We start from the raw sequence: 5,448 nt of genomic DNA, 5'->3' as shown, positions 1-5,448 counted from the left end.
TGTACGTGTCCCGGGATGATGTTGCACGATCCAATCTGGGTCGGTTCGCCAGGACCAGAGGTTTAGTCTTCCGAGCTCGGAAGACTAAGCCTCTGGTCCTGGCGAACCGACCCAGATTGGATCCAAGAATACCTTGGCAAGTTCCTCTAGCTGACCTTGGACACACGCCAGATACGTTCAAGTTGTTTTCTTGGCAACAATCCTGGTTTGTCACACTCTGATTCCAAGAGATAGCTAAACTGATTCATTCTCTCTCTCTCTCTCTCCTTGTGTGTGTGTGTGTGTGTGTGTCCACCTGCTTTAGCTGTTGCCCTAAATCGCTCCCTGTGGACTGCCAAATGCTACCATTTGCCAAACACTTCCAGTTCGAACGTTTGAATCTTTGTACGATTTCCTCCCTGCTAAGGTTTTTCTGTTTTGGGAAACGCGTCCTAGCTCCTGGAAACCTTAGTCTGATCGGAGGCTCGAAGGTCGCCCTTGGTCTGGTGATCCAGCCGGATTTTGCGCCAGTCCGCTCGGCTGTGGCGCTGGGTACTCGGGCTGGCGGATTCCCCTTCTCTCAGCCCCGAGACGGATCAACTATGAATAGCCTAAGCTCGCTTCCTCCCGGTGCCCCAACAGCCAGCCCCGCATGCTGAGTGGGAGGAGGATTTTCGCCAGGCTTCCAGACCGGGGGAGGGGGGGGAAGGAGCAGCGGAGAGAGGGAGAAAAGGCCTGGCGTCGTAGAGGGGAAGCGGATTTATAGCCGCGAGCTGCCCAAGCAACGGCAACAGCCGTGTTTCTACACAACACAGCCCTTTCTGCACCGAGGAGGAAAGGCGTCGGCGGAGGGCGCCCCCCGACCCACCAAGCGGCCCTGCTTTGCTTGTTTTGGACAGTGCTTCACCGTGCCGAGAAAAGCCTCGTGTCATCCCCAGCAGTAGAGAACAGACCGTGCTGGCGAGGAGACAAATGACTCGCAATGCCCTTGTTGCGCCCAAAGTTATTGCTCTTGTGAGCCGCGGACGCGTCTGGTGCCGGCGCGGCATAAATAGCTGGAGTGGGGGGGGGGGAGAGAGAGAGAGAGGATGCGCAGGCCAGGTGTGCCATGTCACTGAACAGATTGCAAGCAACGGCTGATCCCTTGTCAGATGTTGCTGCCAATTACCAGGAGAGAGATGACAGAGAACCGAGCAGCCTTTGGCTAAAGGAGCCAAAATTGAGTGGGTGGGTGGGTGGGTGGGGGGAGTTGGAACTCGGGGGTAGAGTTGACTGTGTAGTCTTATTTGGGAATGAACCTAGGAACCAAGATGTAAAGAGGGGGGGGGGCTTGCTTAAGCTGAAGTTAAAATCGAGGCTGAGTGCCCTCTAGTCTAGAAAGAGGATTTCATTTCATTTCCCTCTGAAGCTTGTCTCTGTGTGTGTAGCTTCAAAAAGAACAAAACAAGAAATATTGCTCTGCTCCGCACAGTAGGTAATTCGCATCTAAAGCCTCCTCTAGCGATGTAAAATGTAAAAAGCCGGAGAATGCAATTCTAGCTAGAAATAATTTCTACAGCAATTGATGGGGTTTACTTCTGAGTAGATATATTTCCTTGCTAAAAGTCTATCTGCAACTAAGTGAATATGCATAAGGTCTGGTCGCAAGTAGAAATGTTCTTGCAATAGAAGTTGTCTTAAAATTGCTACCAGCACAGAAGCACTAAAATGGTTAGATTTAGGAAAGTGTCTAAAATGGAAGAACACTGGTTCAATTACTAGGTGGTAACAGGTAGGCAATACAAGGCAGCTTACAGGGAAAGTCACTTGAATTTGTCAAGGCCTCTTAAATAGAACTGAACCGCTGTACGAGGAGAACCTTTGTTAGTCTCTGATAGCCAAAAGCCAGCAGGAGTCTGGTAGCACCTTTTCCGACTAACACATTTTTAAGGCATGAGCTTTTGAAAGCTTTTCTTAGCCTGAAAAGGTGCTACCAGAGACTGGCTGATCACAACTTTTTTCATTAGGGACACAGGCATGCATGCTGACCCCTTTAAAGGGAATCTTTTGGTCCTAAGTATTGGTAAACTCATTCCCAGATTTCCAGATGTCTGGGGGTGCAACTGAGAAAGGGACAAATTAAAAATAGAAATAAAAAAAACCCACAAAATTTTAAACATTGTGTTAGGGTGTATGAGCAAATATATCCTGGGGGCCTCTTGCCATGCATTGGCATGTTTGGCATTCCTGGGATTTTCTCAACTCAGGTACACAGGTTTGGTCCTTCTGGCAAGAGGTTGAAATTTTATATTTGAAATTTAAAACTTCCTGACAGTGAGGACAATTGACCAGTGGAACAGCTTGCCCCCAGAAATCGTGGGCGCTCCATCACTGGAGATTTTTAAGAAGAGGCTAGACCAGGGGTAGGCAACCTTGGCTCTTTTATGACTTGTGGACTTCAATTCCCAGAATTCCTGAGCCAGCATGGGAATTGCCTACCCCTGAATTAGGCTCCTCAGTCTGCCTCTTCCGCCACCTGGTGGTCAACCAGATATTTACAGCCCAGGCAGGGAAAACCCTTATTTAGGACTGATTTACTTTGAGGAACTTTTCCATTTAAACAAATCGCTGGCTGATATGGAAGCTTTATTGACAGCAGGGTAATTATGATGTACAAATATAAAAGCCCGATCAATACCAAGAAGAAATTTTGCCTCAAAAATGTATTTGATTCATTATAAAATATTCTCCCTAACTCTCTGGGCCAGAGGTAGTCAACCTTGGCTCTTTTATGACTCGTGGACTTCAACTCCCAGAATTCCTGAGCCAGCTGTGCTGGCTCAGGAATTCTGGGAGTTGAAGTCCATGAGTCATAAAAGAGCCAAGGTTGACTACCCCTGCTCTGGGCCAAACACTGGAGCCCAATCAAATTAGGGACAGTATGTAAATGCTCTCAGTCTGGAAAAAAAAGAGTAGAAATATAAAGCAGTTTACAATGTAAGACAATATTTTCCAGCCTTGCCCACTTTAAGATGTGTGGACTTTGACTCCCAGAATTTTGGGAACCTAAATTCACACATCTTAAAAAGGCCAAGGCTGGCAAAATACTAATGTAAGATATTCCATTTTAAAATTCACTGCTACGATTTGACAGTGCAGGACATGCCTCCCAACACTGATGGGCTGCAGTTCCTAAGCAATGCCCAGAACCATGGCCAATACTTTTATGGTACAAGGATTCATGGGAACACCAAGCAGGGCTAGAGAAACAGCAGCCCCTGATCGTACTAGTGTGTTTGTGTGCTGCCAGTGGAACAGAGCTTTGCCTGGTTCAGTTGCTGATTAGGATATGTGCGGTGTGAAAACTCAAGTCATATAATACCTATTTTGGTCATATAATAATGATTGCATAGGAATTCCCTTTTGTAAAAAAGTAAGATTAACTATGCCCAACTCTTACCAACATAGTGGCCATCGAATGCATGTCCAAGGATAATGTTGCAGGATCCAATCTGTGTCAGTCAACAGGATCAAAAGTTTAATCTTCCGAGCTGTCAATCTTGTGCTGGAGCCCATCCTAAGGAAATGTCTCTCTAGTAGAATGTGTGGTAATCTAATATCAAAAAAGCTGTGTAAATCATTCTTGCTTCTCTTGAGATGCAAGAAGACCATGGGACAAGCCTAAAACAAGTCTTCTTAGTCTTCATGTAGCTGCAATTGTTTCAGGTTTTTGAGGAGTGGTTCCAGATTGGATGATTTGTATGAGCCTATTATCTAGTACAGACATGTCAAACTTGCAACGTCATGTGATGTCATGCAACATATTGGAGCTTTTTCCCCATTGCCGGCAATGGGGTGGGCTCAGTTTTGTCATGACATGTCCGGCCCGTGGGCCAGCAGTTTGACACCCCTGATCTAGTACCTAAGCAAGTAATCTTTTAGCATTAACTGTAATCTTGAAGCTTTCTTTTCGGCTTGTCCTTCAGTATTCCTCTATATAAATAGAAGTATTCATGAAATTTATAGGCCATTAGAGCAGGTTAAGAAATTTTTAATTGGAAAGATCTTTGAAAAATCAGCAAAATGTACCACATAAAGTGTAGTTACGTATGTTTAAACAACATTCATTAGTTTGATAAAAAATGAAACAATATCTTTTATAAGCTTACAATTTTTAATATTTGAAAACCCCAATAAACAATATAGATTAATATGATGGAGTCATAAAATATATCTTGTCTGAAAGAAAAAAACATGGAGAAGATGGTAAATGTTATCACATCTTTTTACTGATGAAAGCTTTCATGTTCTATTCTGCTTTTTTATCAAACTGATGTAGGAATGATAATAAATTCGAAACTATGTCTCAATTAATGCTGCAGTCATGGATATCATAGTTGGGGAACTTCTGATCTGCCAATCTTGGCTCTACTCACTGGAATGTTTCTTAACTCGGTACTTCTTGGGGTTTTATTCTGCCATGTACACTTTCACTCCAGTGAAATGGGCTAGTGCTCAAAGGCATTTCACACTGAGAATGCTTTTCAGGGCTGGCTAACTAGTGCTTTGTCTGCCTGAAATTTCACCAAGGGGAAGAGTGTAGGAAAGGCAAATGAGTTTGGAAAGTAACTTCTAAATGGGAGAATCTTTAAGCACTGATTTTTATTGCTTCACTTATTTACTTGTGTTCTGTACTTACAAGAAAGCCCATCTTTCTGGAAGCTGTCAATCAATGTGAATAATAAATCTGCCTCATATCTTTCCCTAACGTGAAACAAATTTACAGAGGAGGAAGTTACACTGAAATTGGCAGGGTATACATCTAACACCCATGTCTGGACTGCAATATAAAGACGTTGATAAAAATATCTCAGATGAATTCATTGTTTCATACATGGCAATTCTGAAATCTGTTTAGGATTCACACAGGATTTTGCAAAATAAAAACTAAATCATAATTAGGAGTGTGCAATCACATTTTACCTGAGAACTGGTAACAACAACAAAAATTATCAGGTATCCCACTGCCTGATTTATACATCTGGCTCTGGCAACATCAGCCAGTAATATAAAAATGTAATTCCAACAGATAACATTTTCATAAATAAAGTGCTTGTAAAAAATATTCTTCAGTATGACATTGTTCAACATGCAGGAAAAAAGCAATCGGTTCCATAGGCTATTCCACCAGCTGCAGCACATCTCTAATACAAAGGATATTACTACCAATTCCTAATGTAAGTGAATATACTTCCTAACCATGTTTACCTAGTATTACTGATTATATCCAGTATTTCAATGATCCATAAAGGAAACAGTGTGCAACAGACAGAACCACCTATTAGCCCTACATGAAATGCTAGTTACTTTTGAAATAGACTAGCATTTCAAAAGCAGACTGTCAAATGTTATGGTGTGTCTATATCTCCAGTTAGAAAATAGAGAGATTGGCATCTCACCTAGTACATATACACACACTGGCATTCCTGA

At 43.0% G+C, this 5,448-nt stretch overlaps 1 long non-coding RNA gene across 2 annotated transcripts in view; it reads right to left on the bottom strand.

Annotated features, from left to right (window-relative positions):
- The window catches only part of LOC120307397, a 51,781-nt gene that overhangs the window by 22,311 nt on the left and 24,022 nt on the right, over positions 1–5,448 (bottom strand). For both annotated transcript variants that reach the window (XR_005556517.1, XR_005556516.1), the window contains exon 4: positions 3,419–3,571. This is a non-coding gene — a long non-coding RNA (uncharacterized LOC120307397). The remainder of the gene's footprint in view (positions 1–3,418; positions 3,572–5,448) is intronic.

This window comes from Crotalus tigris, unplaced genomic scaffold, assembly GCF_016545835.1.
Source record: "Crotalus tigris isolate CLP2741 ecotype Arizona unplaced genomic scaffold, ASM1654583v1 scf7180000017775.1145084777:2100578, whole genome shotgun sequence".
NCBI lineage: Eukaryota > Metazoa > Chordata > Lepidosauria > Squamata > Viperidae > Crotalus > Crotalus tigris.
This window is presented reverse-complemented; position numbering and strand designations above follow the sequence as displayed.